This window comes from Jaculus jaculus, chromosome 3 (assembly GCF_020740685.1).
Source record: "Jaculus jaculus isolate mJacJac1 chromosome 3, mJacJac1.mat.Y.cur, whole genome shotgun sequence".
NCBI classification, from domain to species: Eukaryota; Metazoa; Chordata; class Mammalia; order Rodentia; family Dipodidae; genus Jaculus; species Jaculus jaculus.
The window spans coordinates 185,167,575-185,188,413 of record NC_059104.1 but is presented as its reverse complement, the minus strand read 5'-3'; the positions used below and the strand labels follow the sequence as shown (position 1 = coordinate 185,188,413).

The window sequence follows — 20,839 nt, the reverse complement described above, 5'->3', positions numbered from 1 at the left end:
TATGCAAAGCAATTGGGTGCAGGTACATGAGTATGATTCCTTGACTTGCATTAAATACAAAAACTAGACTTTCATTGTATGTAGACAAACATCTCAATGTCAGAGAACAAGTTTTGAGTCATTTCTCACCTTCAACCTTGAGGCTGGGTTTCTTGTTCACTGCTCTGTTTGCTACGCTAGCTTGTTCTAGGAAAATCTCCTGTGCTCTTTACAAAACTCATCACAGATTATGCAAACCCTACATAGAATCAGGTTTTTGTGTTAGGCCTACAGAACTAAACTCAGGTACTCACACCTTGTGATAAGCATTTTATCCACCTAGTCTGCTCCCTAGTCCTCCATCTCATTTTCTGGATCACAACCCCGACGTGTACACTTCACGTTTACTTTCTGCTTCTTGGATGGTGTAAACTCATCTCCATCACCTTATATCTGCATTGTTTTCCTTATTCTGAGCATCTCTGCTGTTACCTAACATATTTGATTAACTCAGCAACCACTTAATACCTAACACCTTACTTTATTATTCTATATTCAACTAGTTGCAGTTTTGTTGCTAGAAATTGGTAAAAATATATAGTGAAAAATTATTACCATAGAGATCAGCCAGACAATAAATAAACAGCTATAGTAAAAAGTTCCTCTTGTATTAAAAACCATCAAAACTATTATAATTGCTTTTTAATGAAATTCTAAACAGCACATGGCTATGCCAGTGAGGCTTGTTTTCTCTCAGTAGAAAAGGAAATTATATCAAATTGATGAAATAAAGTGCAGCTGTATACTAAACATATCATTAATTGGAAATCACTCACATGGAGAGACAAAAAACAATGCAACTTTGCTTACATGGCCATGCTATTACCAAAAATTCTGAATTAAATTATTGATCTTATTGTTTTAGCTTTTTCAAAGTTAATAATTCTTATCATGGTTTCCTCATATTATTTTTAGATGCATTTTGTTTCATTAACTCTTTTGATCCTTTTTGCTGTCATTTATCTTAATCAAATTCTCAAACATGTGTATCTATATTCTTCTTGCCTCCTCCCCATTGAATATTTGGTACTCAGGAACAATACTGCATTTTCCTACTCCCCCCCACCACAATTATTTTTAATTTGGAAAGATGTGCAGAGGATACTAATGCCATCAACAAGCCATCTTTCTTGTTTCCATATTGTTTATTAACATTTTGAAAGATCTTGACAGGTTATAGTGCTAATTGGACCAAGAGTGATTCTAATTCTAACACCAGGAAATTGAAGCAGGTGGACTGTGCACTCCACGTCCACCCTGGATGACATAATGAGCTCTGTCTCAAAAAAAAAAAGAAAAAGAAAAAAAATAAACTGATCATCATTTGCAGCAGAGTCCACACTTATGTGTGTAGGACAAATACACCCCAAGTAATCAATGAACATTCACCAAATGATCCCATAAACACATAAGACATTCTTCGTTTTTTGTCTCCAAGTGGAAAAATCTCACCATGATAGTGAATACTAAAATGTTATTTACAAGTTAGTGAAAATAAAGGTGTAAGTTCCTCCCATGGAACTCTCTATCCATGGGTAGACTGAGGAAGAAATATGGACTCTGTTGAAGGTTCTCAAGATTCTTTTCAAGAAAAGATTATATAGTAAGTTTTCACATGAAAAAAATGTCTATATGAAAATGTATCAACTCTAGTCCTTAGTAATCACAGCTATTTAATTAAGAAGGCTTACCTTTTACTTAATATTTATTATATGACCACATGCCAAGAATATTTTGATAATATTTCCAAATTGTATTAACTTAAATTAAACTAGTTTCTAAAATGGCATCTTTTCACTAAATAAATAAAATAATGTCCAAAATAAAGACCTGCATTAATGAATTATTTTATATTTTATAAAATTTCATCAGAAATCAGGACACTTAAAATCTATATTCTTTTAATGCACTTAAATGTTGGAGTTATGACCATCACACATTGTTTATAACTAATTTATCCAGATATATTGAATTAATTTTGAGAAAAGAAATTAATTCTATAAGCATCATTGATATTTTCTAGTAAATCAAGTCATATCTTTTGAAGTGGTTTAAAGAAAATATTTGTCATCATTAGTATTAGAACATTTGAGTATCTATTATGAAAAAAGAGAAAATGTTCCTCAGAAATACTTTCCCAAGAACAGAGTAACATACCGAATTAATTCACAGAGCATAAGCAGTACAAACTACTTTACGTCACTGGTCTATGGTTGCTGATTAGAAGAAAATTCGAATGCTAGCACATACAGTTGAAGGAACCTTGGCCAAGCCTGTGCCAGTATAGAAGCCTGCTGACATCCACAGCCTTTCAAAATGTCAGCTGGGGCTTCAGGCAGCCGAGAACCTTCTATTGCTTTGTTATTCCCAGCAGAATAGTGCAGTTTTTACCACATTACACATATTTAGTGGGACCAGTGAACTTGCTGTCCTGGTTTGGCATCCAGCTGTGTTAATTAGGCCTCTAATTGTCAGTTGATGAAATCAAGATACATGCTTCCCCAAGATTCCTTGCTTCATCATAGAATTTTAAAGCAAAGATTTTACAATTATGTCCAAAATGACAACCTTTGCTAAACCAAGGACAAGGGCATTTGTGGATTCATTATATTGTTTGTTTGACTTCTTAGAAGGGAATAAGAAATTAAAAGCAAAATAATTATTCTCAAAGAAAAATCATGCCATAGTAGATATCACAAAGAGCGGGCAACATTCCTGAAGAAACCTCAATCACACAGTTACACAGGATATTTAAAACACTATAGTAAGCAGAAAAATCAACAATCAATTTCTGGTTAAAAAAAAAAGCAGTAAGAAACAATAGGATAAAAGATGAGCCCTGCCAGAGACAATAAACCAGACCATAAATATCTGTGAAAGATTTAATAAGGATGCATGAGACTTTAAAGTAGGAACCATGAAAAGACATCACACTTGAAATACAAAGTTTTACCATGAAAATATCCTCAATTACCTGGTATGTAATATTCTTGTTTGGCTCTTTAAAAATTACTTAAGGATATATTTAAACTGTTTGTATTGAAATATGTAGTATTTTGCTTGAAGTATATATTCCATGTAAAGAAAAATACCATAATAGAATTAAGTAATTCAAACACAATTTAGGTTTATAAAATAGAATGTCTATTTCTCTGATAAGTCAGCACTAAAAGAAAATAGTGATTGTAGAAAAAAATAGTGTTTGTAGTTTAGCTGGCAAGGGGAATTCAAACATCATTACAGAAATTTTACTAGAAAAAAATGAAAGACCCATATTTTCAAAAGTACCCAACTAAAATATAAATATTCAAAAATAATAAATAATAATATATTAATATTTCATTAAAGGGTTTCCAATAACAAAAAAAGAGCCAAAATCTTTATGGGTGAGTGTTCCTGGTGATCATTCCTTTCCAATTTTTTTTCTATCAAGCTAGCTCTTCTTATGTGGAAAAAATAACCACCATACAAAATATTTAACTGCATTACATCTTGGAAAGCTTGCTTCACTATACTCTCTGCAGAACTTGGGCCAAAGTCCCATAACTGGTTTATCACTGAGGAAAGACAAGATGTAGTCATCTCAACTCTGCAATTGACAGTGGGGTGGTGTCCCAATTTAAAGCCCATGCTTTGTCCAGGGAAGAGAGTAAGTGAAGAACAGTAAATCAACACAAATCCATCTTCTGCATATCTTTCTCTTTTACCTACAAGTATATTTCCTTTGAAACTCAACTCTCCTCATGAGCAATGCAGAATGCACAAAGCCAGTGAGAAGAATGTGGACATGAAGATCAGAGTGGGACTTCACTCAGGAGAGTCTGGACATGCACTTTTTTTTTTTTTCTGGAAATATAAGTGCTTATTATGTCCCATGGTCCTATCCCTAATGGTCTTCAGATAACCAAGCCTGCAGGTGAAACTCTTTATAATGTACCTTTAAACTATTTTTCCTTTCACCAGAAATGCTGGGTTTGCCATCCAGTGAAGGATATTCTGTAAAAATCAGCAGTGACTGGCATGGTTACATAGAAGTTCAGATGTAGCTCTGACAGAGACTGCCTTTGAGACTTGGGAATTGCATCTTTTCCTCCTTCTGTTCTCTTGACAGTAAAAGAGAGAATCTGCTGGTGAGTGAAGCAATGTGTGCATACCCAGGTTCACCCAGAAACAAGTACTTTGTTTCTCCTATGAATCAGCTAACCCTCTTCTTGATTAATCATGTATCTTCCAGATTGGCCTAAGTGAAATTTATCACACAGTAACTTTGAATTCTACCTTTAAAGAAATAAATTTTGTCTGCATTTTATAAGTACTCATAGTTCTTTAAGGATTTACTTTAAAATGAGCTGAGCATTTTTCATAAAGCATTGGAGCATTACAATTAATGTTACCATTCCATTAAACCATTAGAGAAAATTTGCCAGCACTCTTGCTCATTTCTTCAATTACTCTATGGTTTCAGCTGAGGTCCTGGTGAAGTGTGATGGGACAATTTTCTCTTCAGGTTTTTGTGTCCATCTGAAAAAGAGAAGCAGATTCGCCAATGGAGAGTGAAGTCAGAACTTGTTAAATGGGATAACCATTGTTGGTTTAGAGAGAATTTAATAGATGTAGGCCCTCTTCCAGCCCAAGATTGGTGGGAGTTTGATATTGGAGAGCAAACTCATTATTTGGATATGAGTCTGACTTGTTTTCCAGTTGCAGCTATGGGTTCCTTTCCAATGAGTTTATTTGTTAGCCAACCCAAGAGCAGTTGGTTATCCATCATGGCTGTGTGCCTATTGCACTTGGGTGAGCATCATGTCAGGCTGTTTGCTGCCGAGTAGCTTAGACCTTGAGTTGCTTGGACACATGTTGGCCATTTTCCCCCAGTAGCTCTTGTAGCACTAGATGTGCTGTCTGGGGACTGGCTGTCTTCCAGATTCCAGCCAGGTCTCTCCATGTTCTGTATCAAGAGCATATGGTGTCTTTTGCAGTGTAATCTTATCATTAACCTTTGGTGGGTAATCAAATGCTCTAACAGTTTGTCTTGTTTTGGGAAACCTTGTAGTTCTCTCTGACCAACAGCTCATTGTGGATGTTAACCACATCCTAGTAGTGGGAATTACAGGCCAACACCACAGGAAAAGAAGGAAGAGAAAGAAAAGTAATATAAAAGAGAAAGAAGGGAAAAGAGAGAGAGAGAGAAACAGGAGAAAAATTAAGGTTGAACCCTCATCAGGATCTTAGAGGGAACAGCTTTGATTCAGGTGTCCCCTCTGAGGTCCTGATGAGGGTTCAACCTTTTAGTCTACCTTCCAGGATATAGGATTTCATGGTTCTATTTCCAATTGTACTCCAGTTTTGTGTTACCCCACCTTTACCCTCCCCTCCAGCCCCACTCTCCTTATTTCCCACTCCTTGAGATGCCTATTAGGTCCATCAGCTTCTTTGCTCCAGGTTATGAGCCACAGATGAGTGAGACCATATGATGATGTCTTTCTGTAATTGGGTGACTACACTGAGAATGATAGGTTCCAAGCTGAACATTTTTTCTACAAATTTCAGTGTGTCATTTTTCTCTAACTGCTGAGTAGAATTCCATTATGAAGATATACCACATCTTGGTAATCCATTCGACCAATGATGAACTTATAGTGTTATTCCAAGGTATTTTGTTGTTGTAGTTGCTATTGAAAATGGAACAATGTTGCTAATTTCTTTATCTGTACCTTTGTCCTTTGCCTATAGGAAGGCTACTGATTTTTGAGCATTTATTTTGTATACTGCTACTTTGTTGAAGGAATTAATCACGTTTAAGAGTTTTGAGATGGAAGTTCTCGGGTCACTTATATATAGAATCATATCATCTATGAATAGGGTTAGCTTAACTTCTTTCTCTCCAATGTGTATCCTTTTTATTTCATCCTGTCATTGCTTGGGCTAAGACGTCTACCATTAAATTGAACAGCAGAGATGAGAGTTGAGATGAGAGCACCTTATTGTTGCTGAAGGTGCAAAAAAACTACAAATTCCAAGAAAGTACCAAACAATATAAACCACCACAATTTGGCAAGGATTAAATCAAACCTACAGTTATTACCCTAAACATTAATGGCCTTAATTCACCTATCAAGAGACACAAGTTAACAGGATGGAACAGAAAAATAGATCCCTCCATCTGCTGTCTTCAAGAAACTTAGACACCTCCTCAGGGTGAAAAGGTAGGAAATGATATTCCAAGAGAACAGAAATAAGAAATAAGCAGGTATTGATATACTAATACTAGATAAAATATGCTTCAAAACAAAAGTAATTAAAAAAGATAAAGAAGGCCACTTCTTTCTTATCAAGGGGATGATCCAACAAGAGGCTACCACAATCATCAATCTTTATGCACTAACCATGCTTGTACTACAATTCATAAAACAAAACCTACTTAAAAAAAAAAAACAGAAATAAACACCAACATGATCATAATCATGGACTTCAATACCCCACTGTCGGTAATGGATATATCATCTAAACAGAAAATCAACAGGAAAATAAGAGAGCTCAACACCACCATAGATCAACTAGACCTAACAGACATCTACATCTACCCAAAATTTACAGAATACACGTTCTTCTCAGCAGCCCATGAAACCTTCTCTGAAATAGATTATATACTGGGCCATAAAGCCTGCCTCCATATATTTAGGAAAATCGACAATTTCCTCCTTGATATCATATCATAATGCTATAATGTTAGAAATTAATAGCAAGAGTTGTGCCAGGAACTCTATCAACTCTGGAGACTGAACAACACACTTTTAAATAATAAATGGGTAGAGGATGGAATAAAAACTGAAACTGCAAAATTTCTAGAATTGAATGACAGTAAGAGCTCATCATACCAAAGCATGTGGGACACAAGGAAGGTGGTCCTTAGGGAAAACTTCGTAGCACAAAATGCCTTTATATCAAAGACAGAGAGATTCCAAATCAATAGCTTAACCGTCCACTTAAAGGCATTGGAAAAGCAAGAAGAATGTAACCCAAAATGCTCCACACAGAAAGACTCAACATCAGAAGTTAATGATTGGAAACTAATAAAACAATTTTAAAAAATCGATGAACCAAAGAGATGGTTCTTTGAAAAAGTAAGCAAGACTGATAAAATGCTGGCCAGTTTGATCAAGTGGAAAAAAAAAATAGATGCTTCAAATTAACAAAATCAGAAATGAAAAAGGAGAGATCACTACAGACATAAGTGAAATTGAAGGAATTGTCAGAGTTTATTTCAAAAACCCACCCATTGAGATTGAAAAGGTAATTAAAAACCTCCCCCAAAAGAAGAGCCCAGGACCTGATGGCTTCTCAGCCAAATTCTATCAAACCTTCATGGAAGAACTAAAGTCAATATTTCTCGAACTGTGTCACATAATCAGAGAACATGGAAAGCTCCCCAACTCTTTTATAAAGCTAGTATCACCCTAATTCCAAAACCAGACATATATGTAACAAGAAAAGAAAACTATAAGCCTATTTCCCTGATGAACTTAGAAGGAAAGATCCTGAACAAAATCCTTCCAAACCAAATTCAACAACACATCAAAAGTATTATCCACCTTGATCAAGTAGGCTTTATCCCAGGAACCCAGGAATGCAGGGTTAGTTCAACATATGGAAATCTGTCAATGTGATAGACTACATAAATAAGATTAAACACAAAAACCACATGCTCATTTCAATAGATACAGCAAAGGCCTTAGACAAAATACAACATCACTTCATGATCAAAATGGAGAGAATATGCATGGATGGTTTATAGCTCAACATAATAAGGGCTATATAGAGAGCATCTATGGCCCAAATAATATTTAATGGGGAGAGACTTAAGGAATTCCCATGAAGGTGATTTTTATTAATTTAAAAATGGTTAATCGCATCTTGGTTTAATTTAGGTAGGTCATATAAATCAAGGAGATCATCCCTTTCTTTCAGGTTTTCAAACTTAGTGGAGTGTATGTTCTTATAGTAAGCCCCTATGGCTTTTTTCCCCCTTTGCTATTTGTTGTGATGCTGCCTTTTTCATGTCTAATTTTATTAATTTGTGTCTCTTTTCTCTTTCATTTGTCAGATTTGTTAAGGGTTTATCAATCTTGTTTATCCTTTCAAAGAAACAATTTTTGTTTTATTGATTCTTTGGATTTTTTATTTTTGGTTTCTATTTAATTAATTTCTGCCCTAATCTTTATTTCTTCCCATCTACTGATTTTTGTTTTGCCTTGTTCTTCTTTTTTCCAAGGCTTTAAGATGAAGCATTAAGTTGTTTGCTTGTGACCTTTCTAATTTCTTAATATAGGCACTTAAAGCTATAAATTATAAAAATGGACTCAAGTGACTAAGGGTATTAGCTTTGAACCTGACTTATTTATGACAATATTCTTTCAAGTTCACTTACGCCAACTAAAAAATGACTGCCTTTGAGTTCATAATTTCTTTTCTTTTGAAAATATTAAAGTACAAAGGACTTTATTATAGTTTTTACATTTATTTTAAATATTTTTTGTTCATTTATTTATTTATTTGAAAGTGACAGAGAGAGAGGGAGAGACACAGATAGAGAGGGAATGGGCACACCAGGGCTTCCAGCCACTGCAAATGAACTCCAGAGGAGTGCACCCCCTTGTGCATCTGGCTAATGTGGGTCCTGGGGAAATGAGCCTCAAACCGGGGTCCTTAGGCTTCACAGGCAAGCTTTTAACCACTAAGCCATTTCTCCAGCCCCTACATTTATTTTAGATAGAGCCTTTTTATATTGTCAGGGAAAGCCTGGAACTGACTATGTTACTCTGGGTAGATTCAGGGATAAACTTAACTCATGATTATCTTGTCTCTCAGCTTCTTGAATTCGGGGATTCTAAGCATGAACCACCATGATCAACTTTTGTTTATAAATTTATACATTTACATGTATAACCCAGTGTTGCTTGCTCTCTGTAATTTACCAAATATCCATCTAACTTTGGATATTTTTTAGTATTTTATTTAAATTAATGCTACTTCTAGAACTTTTTTATCAATAGTATCAAGATATTCTGTATAGTCTTATCCTAGTGAATGTTAGAATAATTAATAGAATAATTTCAAGAACTTGGTTTATAAGGTAGTAATTAATATTTAGTTAGGGCTAGGTATAAATATTACATATATTACTATGAATCTGTCATTAAAAACCCACTAAAATATGTTTTTTTTTCAATCTCCAAGGCCTTTTTTTAATAAATGTGCTAATTATTTTCTTTTTCTTTTCTTTTCAGAGAGAGAGAGAGTGAGAATTGGCACACTAGGGCCTCAGCCATTGCAATTGAACTCCAGATGCTTGTGCTACCTACTAGAGATGTACAACCTTGTGCTTGCCTCACCTTTGTGTGTTTGGGTTACATGGAATCTGGAGACAGGTTGAACATGGCTTCTTAGGTTTTGCAGGCACCTTAACCACTGAGCCATCTCTCCCACTCAATATGCAAAAGAAATTAATACTTTCTATAGGTCCTGATTATTTTTTAAAATATTCTTGAACTGGAAGACACTCGGGAGACAGATTTAGGAAGATTTCTGTGAGTTTGAGGCCAGCCTGAAACTACATAGTGAATTCCAGGTCAACCTGGGCTATAATAAGTCTCTACCTTGTAGAAAAAAGAAAATTGTTTTTAGTATAGTTCCATTATGAATTGTTTCTAAGATTTTTTTTCCCATTCACATAAAAATAATTCTGTTACATACCTCTCTTATTGTCCTTTTATGAATAAAATGGTTTGTTTCTTTTTATCATTTATCATAGTTAAAACAATTGCTATGAAGTCATACATACAAGAAAACTTTGTTTTTCAGTAGTTGTTATCCAGATAAATATAATAGTGCTAAATTCCAATATCCCTAGAGACTTTCTAAACCAATATCATACTTTACCTAATTTTCTCTCTCTTTCTCATTCTCTGTCTGTCTCTCTCACACAAACACAATTTCAAATGAGGCACCATATATTTATTGCAAACTTATTGGAGATAGGTGTTTCTTTGTACATGCCATTTGCATTGTGGGATAGCTTTGATGAACACATTAGAGAAATAGCAATACCACATAGGAGTATCTAAGAGTCCCATTCCCTGAGCATTTCTCTAACCAGCTTGTTAACCATGTGTACCAGAACTTGCTGAAAATAAAGCCTTCTTGCAGTCTGTAAAATGTAGACCTTCAATGTGATAAGCTAAATGATCAGGCAGAACATACTCTAGGTCTCAAAGATTGGTTAAAGATGTTTGCTTATTTTTCTTTACATTTTACTTTCCTCAGCATAAAAAAATAAAAATAAAAAGCTCAATTTCACATGCACAGAGCTTATTTCCAGATTGATGAAAGTTTAGAAGGAATTAGCTTTTCATCAAAACATTCTAGCATACCTGTAGGAAGTGGAGAGATGTGTATAAGAGCTTTCATTAATTGCTGTTTCTGTGTGGTTTTGTGTGATGGTTTCCTGAACCCCTTAGTCCCTATAGGAGTGGTTAATGTTAAGGTTGCTCTCCATGAACATATTATGATACTAAATCTAAAATATAAGATAAGATTATGAAAATGAACATTTTCAACTTTCTAACTTATTTACTATTATTTTTAGGACTCCATGTGAATTAATCAAATTTTATATGATGATAAGGTGACATATTTAGGTACAAATTTGCTATATACTTTTGCATTCCATTGCACTTATTTTCTATTTAATAGTTTTAAATTAGCATTCAAGAGACATTTGACATGAGGCCCTTTAAGCTGGAGTAAGTTACTGAGGATTTATGGAGCTTGCAATTAAGTCTCCGGCCTCTTTTCAAAATTTTTGCCTAATCTTTTCATATGTAGCTCTACATAAACACATGAAGAGGAGAAAAGGCTTACCAAACAACATGTGGAAGATATAAATTATAGAAATCATACCTATTACCTACTGGTCCCCTACATTCTAAAATCTACAAATATTTTCTGTCATCAATCTGAAATTTATAGACTTATTTAAAAACCATATTAATGAATTTTACCTCATGAAGATAAGGTCACTATTTCATGATGAAAATGCCACTAGTTATCAGAAAAATAAACAACAAAACATGACCACTTTTGAGTTTAGTGTTCCTTGGACTTTACCTTCTTCTTAACTTACTAAAGTTTAGCCTCATGTACCATTTCATGGGAAGAATTAATTATATCATAGCATATTATATTAATTATAACATATGTGGTTTGGGGGGATCCAAAGCGGTAGGGAATATGGTGGGTATATTGTGACATGTTTGCTACTTTAGTTTTAGATTTTTCCCTATGAGAAACCTTGCTTCTTTCCTTATAAAAATTTCTGTCCATTGTTTATTGTTTTTGAGATAGGGTATGTAATCCAGGCTGGCCATGGACATTCTTCTGGCTAAGCCTCCTTAGTACTGGAATTGTAGACATGTACCATCATGTCCAGCTATAGACCTTTCTTTTTTTTTTTCTTTGGTTAGCTTTTATCTTCCCTAAATAGACATTTTTTTTCACTTGGGAATTTTAGGCTAGAGTTTTGAAGTTCATAATTCAATGATCATTATTTGGCATTTGGCTTGAATAATTTTCTGCTGTGACACCTGACCAGTTCCGGGTATATAACCGATTGCACACCCACACAATACCCACACACTATTGTCAATAATGATTTTCAGACTTTCCCAAATGTTCTCCAAAGAAAAAATCCCCAGCAGCATAGAGGGTTGTGCCAGGAGCTTATTTTCAAATCACAGTTTCTGAGACCACAGATCTTCATCTTCTTTTTTTTTTTTTCTTCCTTATTTTGTAACACACCTACATTAATCCTCAAACCACTTCAGTTTGGTTTCTATGGTGATGTTGACATTTACATTTCTCATTAACCTGGTCATTGAACTGCTAATTGATAAATCTCTTAACCTCTGGCTTCTAAACTGAACAATTCAACATCACCCTCAGTGAAAGAAGTCTATTCTATACGTAACCTCAGTGTGAAACAAATGGAGGTAAGAGATGAAATTGTAGCCTACTGTTCTGGACATTAATTCTACTTTAAGAAGCCTTGCAACCACAGTGGTCTTTGAAGTGTTAGATACATTTGTCCCACCATGGTTGTTGTCCTCTCAGTACCAAACACCTGTCCTGAGAACAATTCTAGAGTCCTTCATTTATTCCTTTTGCCACTAGCCCAGAAGATTCTCTTACTTTGTGACCTTCTTGCTGTTTAGACACAAATGACTCCTCCTTGCATGGGTACTTCCCCTTATGTTGTGGTTATATGAAAAAAAAAAAAAAGAATTAAACCATTTGTTCCCTCTAGGATGTTCCACAGACAAGTGTCCCAATTCTGTATATTTCCTTGATTTTACAACTTGTCAAAAAAAGGAGAGTCACTGCACAAAACACAACACAAAGTGTGAGGAAAGAACAAAAGACATAGGGAATAGGAAGAAATAATTTTTGATATCCTAGAGATACAAAGTGACATCATATTCTTCTATTATTTTATAAGTGCATAAACAACCTACCTGTTCATGTACATGCTACTTTAGCACTCCACAATTTTTCTATACAGCACAAATTACCACCCCTTGTACACAGTAGAGAAAAAAAAAAAGGGACATATTCTATATCTGTACTCCTGTTTGTCCTTTTTCTCTTTTCCTGCCTCACCAATATTTTATACATTTAATGATTTAATGTATAAGAGCTAGTGGCCTATTCATGATCCATGACACACAGATAGTTTGGTAACTAGCATTTTAGAAAGTATAAGACAGAGATTTCCTTATTCCAGGTTTCTAGGGGAAATATGTCACACTTTTATCTTTGAAATCTAAACTGACTTTTTTCCTAGAAACCCTATTCATATATAGCACATCCTAAGAGGTCTTTTAAATCAGTTCTAGCTCTTGAAGGGCATCCTAGCTTTTGAAATCTGATACTTTAAGGTTAGATCCTGTGATAGAGACCCTGTCTACAGTAGGCATGACCTTTATGTTTGATTTTATCCTATGATCACTTTGAGAAAATTGGTTGTAACTCAGGTACAAGGTAAATCAATAAACACTCTAAAGTGGAATTGGGTTATCTGAACACTAATTTTATGCCTTAATCCAACGCCTAGGTGAAAAATAGACGCCATTTTCTCTAACAAACTTACAGAATGAAGCACACTTGGCCGTTTTGAGCTCTGAAATTTCACGCTTTCAGACTCACGGCTATCTTTCCACTCCTTCCTCCCAAGTGTTGGGATTTAAGGTGGGAACCACTATGCCTGGCATATGAACACTTTTGCTGTAAAGGTGGTATGTGTTGTATTTGTACATAACACACCCTCACTGGATATCTACTGAATTAATATATTGGAAGATAAAAGACCGTTTTACATTGTCTGGAAGTTATCACCTAATTGTGATAAATCATATGATAAGAAATTATGAAAATGAAATTAAACTACATAGATTAGTGATATTTTATTATCACCTCAACTAAAAGTGGGTATAAATGAATGTTGGAACATAACACACAATTAGTCTGGCATATTTTCAGTAAACTGTCAGAATCTGTAGGGATATTCAAGAAATGAAGATTCCCAAGTAAACAAGCATTGTACTTCAGCACTGATGAACTGCTGTCATATCTGGTGATATTTGGCATGACAGATGAAATTAATTCTACTCTAGCTTAACTTTTTAAGAATTGACAATCTGCAATGGAGTCTCTGCTCAAGCTCTTTAAAAATGTGACCAGAGAATGCAGAGAGACAGAAGCAGCATGACCAAGTCTTCCATTGGTGACTGCTTGACAATCTTCCAAGATGAAAACAGTCCATTAATGCTGGTCACCAAACCCAAACAAAAGTATCTAATTATTTAGAGTAATTTTACTCTATCATGCCCTGAAAGTTTTTGAACTATATTATGTTAATAAGGTCACTTTTGTGTCCTCATCATCATTGCCTAAGCATGAAAAAGATAGAGACAGAAGAAATAACAACTATTGGGGTTTGGGGGGATAAAAGCAGTTAAAGGCGGTTGCTTAAGGCCTTCCAGTCTTAGTTCACTGCCCCAGTGTGCACGAAGCCCCAGCATAAAGCTAGGAACAAAGTGGCCCATGTTCCTGTGGTCCCAGAGAATGGACATCAAAGTGAGATGGTATGAGGAGAATCTGGGCTCTCACGGGCTAGCTACATTAGCCCACAGGCCATGACAAAACAATGAAGGGAGAGGCCAACACCTTGAGATTGTCATAAGATCTTCACATGTGCTCATGTCCGTGTATACATATCACATACCTTTACACACAAAAAATATTGTCTTGGGCTGGAGAGATGGCCTAGCGGTTAAGCGCTTGCTTGTGAAGCCTAAGGACCCCGGTTCGAGGCTCGGTTCCCCAGGTCCCACGTTAGCCAGATGCACAAGGGGGCACACGCGTCTGGAGTTCGTTTGCAGAGGCTGGAAGCCCTGGCGCGCCCATTCTCTCTCTCCCTCTATCTGTCTTTCTCTCTGTGTCTGTCGCTCTCAAATAAATAAATTTTTAAAAAATTGTCTTTTTTTTAGTATTCAAAGAACTATAGGAGGCAGCAGAATAAGAATCCCAGGAACCAAGATGCTCAGGATAAATACTTTTACTCTTATTTCTTAAAATGCCTACTTGCTAACTTCCTAAACTTTCTTTTTTTTCTGTATGAGTTTAACTCACAGCCATACTATGAATGAAGATGGGTTCCAAGATCACAGTTTCTTGGACTTTCTGTAATTGCTGCCATCCATAATCCTTATTTTGTAGAGGAATTATATACAGACAGACAGAACCTTATTGAATTTGCATTTTGTCCTATTTTCCATACAATGAATTATTCATGTGGTCTTCACTGCATTTACAGTAAAAGCTGGAAAATAAGAAATATGTTAGAACTATATCCTTTTCTCATTAACTTGATGCTATCTTTGAGTTATTCTGAGCTGGATGTCTTAAAGTGTAATGCAGATAAGGAAAATGAGTAGGCATAACCTGTATTAGCAAAGAGGATTCTAGCTTTAAAATTACAAATGTAAAAAAAAAAGTTCTTATAGGAATTTAGTTGTTTTATATTTTAGGCTGGGTACCTTTTACCTTGGAATGAGCTTTTTTTTTATTTCAAAAAGTACAAAATAAACCAGGCATGGTGGTGCAGTCCTTTAATCCTTGGGAAGCACTCAGGTAGAAGAGGTAGGAGGATCGCAATAAATTTGAGGCCAGCCTGAGACTACATAGTAAAATCCAAGTCAGCCTGGGCTAGAGCAAGACCCTACCTTGAAAAACCAAAAAAAAAAAAAAAAAAAAAAAAAAAAAGCAAATTATTCTTGGAAAGGTAGCATAAAGTTACATTTAGTTAGCTTTGTGATACTTACTAGGTGCGTTAATGGAAATGGTGCATAGAAAAAAATTAATAGAAATAAATACATCCTTCATAATTAGGGATATGAGAGTGTGTATTTAAATATTATAAGTTGATATTATGTTAATATAAACATTCCACAATCTGGGCTGTCAATTCAAGATATGCAAATGATGAAATTAGGTCTTCTTACCACAAAGCACATAGGAATTTCTCATTTCTCCACTGAGGAAGAAAAGATGCCAACTGATTAACATATTTAAGTGATATAGGCTAGATTATTTTACAAAAAGATATAGAGAGAATGTAATCCCTATTATCTAAACACCATGCTTAAAAATAAGTTTAGAAACAGTGCAACTGCAGGATCCATCAGATGGTGGAAACCCTATTAAAACTTGGAAGCTTCACAGAAATACCACTTTTCTCATTGTTTAATTTATATACTCAGTAATTTAGCAAAATGTTTCTATGTAAACCAACTTAGAATCACCCTGAAAAGAATGAGATGGATCCAATAGCACAGAATCTTAGAAGCATAGCTTGTTAGAGTAATAAGGAAACCATATATTCGGAGTACCCATCAAGATTAGTATTAGCTTTGTATAAAAGTTGTTGCACAAGAGAAGCTATCACTTTGTGGACAGTAACCCAAACCTCAGGGAGCAGGTCTGGGTGCCAGAGAGAGTATGGTGTGACTAAGCATAATTGAGAACATGATGATGCCTGTGAAAGTCATTGACTTTGGACAAGCCAATTACATTTAGATTGTGAACATTAATTCCTTCACCTAATAAACTGGAAACTGATAGCATCTTTCTCATGCCTTATGTATTATGTGAGTACACATGGTCAAAATTGCTGGAAAATCATTAGAATTAGACCAAAAACAGGTCTAATATCACTGGCCTCACTATTAAGAACTCTATCCCCAAAAAGCAGCTGACAGAAAATAAGGATATTGAGATTTGTCCTGCTACCAGCCAACCCCCATTAGACCTTGAGGTGCCTACATCCGCACTGTACACCAATCCTGTCCCTAGTAAGAAATGAGGTGATTAGCAATGGGAAGGCATTGTTTTCCCAGTTAGCAGGCTGGATTGGGACACATTATCTTTCTCTGTGAAAGAGCTACCATGGGGCAATGTTTTAAAAAAAGATTTCAAAACTTTTCTGGCATGTTTGCTTTCTAAGCAAGTCTAGTGCAGCTACAGAAGCAGTGTGGGGAAACTGGGGCAACTTTAGAAAATGAAAATATAATGAGCCTGCCTTCTTTTCTACAAGAAGCGCTTTGGCAGGTCCTTGACTTTCTGTGCGCATACCCACAGGTATGAGTTTACTCTGAGCACCATTTTTCTCTTATTTTTTTTCTATATTTTCTCTTAATTTTTTGTTTCCTTCTACTCTATTCTTTGTACTATTTTTCTCTTTTTTTTATTCTTGTTTTATCAGTGAATTAGTATGAACTGATTATCAACTGTTGATAAGTCTTACTAGAGCCAGGATGTACCAAAAACATAAATGCTAAGTTTTCTGTTGAGTCTGAGGGCCAGTGTCTTCTGGTAGAAAGACAATATGTTCAATGGCTGTTCCTCATCTCTAGGAAAGGCCAACTATGATACCTTGAGATTTTTTGTTATTTGTTTCCTTTACAATGGGTCTCTTTTGAAACAGGATGTGTCTATATTTTGGTGCCTTGCTCATAGAACAAACACACTGAGAGTAAGGGAAGAAGAGAGAATGAGTGTTATGGAAGACAGCATTAGGCTCCTAAGTCAGAGTGCTCAAGGACAGCAAGTTACTACCAGTGGTTCTTTTCCTGAGGTCCAGAAGGAAGAGTTGGGTGCAAAGAGGCATAGAGTAGCTGAGTTTTGGTTTTGGTTGGTAGGCTTGGCTTATGTAAGACTTTTTTCTTTTTTACTTTACATGTCCTTTCCCACTGTTGCAGTCTGGTTCACATTGTTGGTAGAAATCACCCAACCAAGAGCAGCTTCTGGGGAAAAGAGATTTATTTTGGCTTACAAGCTTGAGGGGAAGCTCCACTATGGCAGGGGAAAACGATGGCATGAGCAGAGGGTGGACATCACCCCCTGGCCAACATAAGGTGGACCACAGCAACAGGAGGGTGTGCCAAACACTGGCGAGGGGAAACTGGCTATACCACCCATAAGCCTGCCCCCAACAATACACTCCTTCCAGGAGGCATTAATTCACAAATATCCATCAGCTGGGAATCTAGCATTCAGAACACCTAAGTTTCTAGGGACACCTGAATCAAACCACCACATTCTGCCCCTGGCTTCCATAAACTGATATCCGTATTCAGCGTGACTTTAAAAGTCCCCATAGTTTTTATCAATCCCAATGATGCTCAGACATTCCCATAGCCCAAGATCTTTTAACTGAGCCATCATACCAAAAAATAACCTCAAAAAATCCATAATGGCACAGAATAAATATTCACACTGCAAAAGATGGCATTGGGCATAGCAAAGAAACGTTCAACCAATACAAGATTTAAACAACCGGAACAAACATCAAACTCTGTAGCTTGAAGTCTAGCAACTCTAGCCAGTGACAAACCTTCAAGTCCGATAATTCTGACCAGCAACAAGTCTCTGGCATTCCAATTCCACTCCTGCAGCTAGGCTACTCACAGTCCTGGAAAACTTCATCGGGGTTGGCAGCTCCTCAGCAGCCATCTCATGGTCCCAGCATCTCCACTGGGTCTCCACTGCAAGCCACGGTTCATCTTCATGGCCCCATGGGGTCTCCATGCAGGCAACCAGCAAACCCACTTCACACTCCCATGGCCATTTCCAAAACACAAGAACGTGATGCAAACTCAATGACCCTCTTTCCAGCATTTCTTATACTCCACGGTACCAGGTAGGGTACTAATTTGTTAATCCAGGGGGGAATAAAGCAGACTTTGAAGAACAGGGTACTCCTTGAGCACTCAGGCCCCTTCAAGAGTCTACATTCTTCTTGTGGCCCCAGCGCAGGTCAGCTAGCCCAGTCTCAAAGGTTGTAATATCTCAGTTGCAGCTGAATGGACAACAGTTCACTCAAAGATTTTTCTTATTGAATCATCATAACAGAATTGTGACATGATAGCATTCCACACAAAAACCTATATTTGATGTCCATATAATGTCCCAGGCTAAACTGGAAACATTTTTGATTAATCATTTACTTATTATTTTTCTATTCATTCAGTTATTGATTCATTCATATTGGCTGCTGTTGTTTTATGTCCGTCACTGGTTGTCTCATTTTATGGAATACAGCTTTAGTTTCAACCACCCATCATTTTTTATCTGCTGACATTGAGTAAACTGAATTTTCCTCACTCTTTTGCAAGGTGTTTTGCACATTGCACACTGCTGAGATAATCCAAGAAGCATGGATAGCAAGTGCTCATCACAATGGGATCAAATGCCAAACTCTTAGTTCTTTGTGAATCAACCTGCATCTACTTATTATCTCTGGGCACTTACCTTCATCTACTATATACTCAGCTTACCACAGGGTCCTTTTATGCTGTTATAACAGATAATATGAACAAAGCAGAAGATAACGTTTTATCTCACAGTTTTATAAAATTCCGAAATCCAAGGTAAAATTTCTTGTGAGAGTCTGGTCACTGCTTCCAACATGGCACTCCAAGCAGTATACGCTTTTGGTATTTAATTTCATTGCCATCTTGACTAGATGAATAAGCACCTCAGATATTAGTGAGACATACCTCTGGGTATGTCTTTGACAGGGTTTTGAGGGCATATTAGCTGAAAGGAGAAAAGCTTCTTCGAATGTGAGTGGCAACTTACCATGGACAGTGATCTTGTGTGTCACCTTGCCAAGAACTTAGCACTGTGTTAAGATGGCATGGTGAAGGTCCTTAGAGGGAACACCTGAGCCAGAAGACACTGGAGAGGGTATGAAGAAGACTAGCCTTAATCTTCTACAGCCTCTCTCCCTCCCTCCCTGCCTCTGTCTCTCTCTCTCTCTCTCTCTCTCTCTCTCTCTCTCTCTCTCTCTCTCTCTCTCTCTCCCTCTCTCTCTGTCTCTCTCTCACTCTTTTATATTAGTTATCTTTTTCTTCCTTTTCTTAGTGGGCACTGACCTGTAACTCCCAGTACCAGCATGTGGCTATCATCCACAATGAGCTTTTGATCAGAGAGACCTACAAGGTTTCCTAAAAGAAAGACAGATAAGTACTTGATGACCCACCAAAGGTTAGTGGTAAGACCCTACTACTGAAGACACTTTTTGTGGTTAACACATAAAATGGAATGGCATGGCTAGAAGCTAGAAGAGAGTTAGTCCCCAGCCAGAGCGTCTAGTGCCAGAAGGTGCTGCATGGGTGACTGGGGGAAAATGACCAAGATTGGTCCAAGCAATTTATGGTCTATCTATAGCAGCAAACAATCTGTCATGATGCCCACACAAGTGTATTAGTGGCACACAGCCATGGTGGGGAACCAACTGCTCTTGATTTGGCTAACTGATCCCCTCAGTGGTATGGGACCCATAGCTGGAGCTGGGAAACAAGTCAGAACAATATCCAAATATAAGCCCGCTCTCCATTATCAAGCTACCATCAATCGTGAGCTACAAGAGGGCCTACACCTATTAAACCCTGTATTAAAAATGTAAGGGTTATATCATTTGTGTGGTGCTAACTTACTCTCTGTTGGAAAATCTGCTTCTCTTTTTCAGATAGATGTAGATCCTAAGGAGAGAGCCACCCCGTCATACCTCAAAAGGGCTCTTGCTGAAACTAAGAATAATTGGCAAAACAAGCAAGTGTGCTGTTTCTTGGTGAACCAAGTACCAGCACACGGGTAAAGGAGATCAACACAGAGAAAAATCAACTCCTACCAAATCAGATTTCTAGAGACCCAGAGGCCCCAACACCTCATTACTGAAGCAGATCAAAAATGAACCCAACATGGCTCAGGGAAATTTTATGGAAGAGGGGGTGGAAAGAATGTCAGAGCCACATGTTGGATCCTGATATGCAGAGACATTTATCCTACCTATAACTGAGGGCTAACTCCACAATGCATGACCCTTATACCACAACAAGGAGGAGTCAAGGGGAGGGGGTAGGTCACAGATGAGCCTAATAATGGTACCAAACTGACTGTATTCACTGAGTTCAAAACTAATTTTTTTTTTTAAAAGATGGCATGGTGGATCCATATCCAGAGAGAGTGAAGAGAGTAGAAAGTAGATAAGGGTGGGGGGCAGAGGGGAAAGGCATGGAAGGAAGAGGAGAGGAGAAGATAGGAGGGGAGAGGATAAGACAGGAGAGGAAAGGACAGGAGAGAAAGGGGGGAAAAGAGAAGGGAGGAGAGTAGATATTCCAGA

The 20,839-nt window shown here is 36.7% G+C and overlaps 1 protein-coding gene across 4 annotated transcripts in view; it reads left to right on the top strand.

The window, feature by feature from the left end:
- Luzp2 (leucine zipper protein 2) overlaps positions 1-20,839 on the top strand; it is a 313,181-nt gene that overhangs the window by 102,814 nt on the left and 189,528 nt on the right. The window lies entirely within an intron of this gene.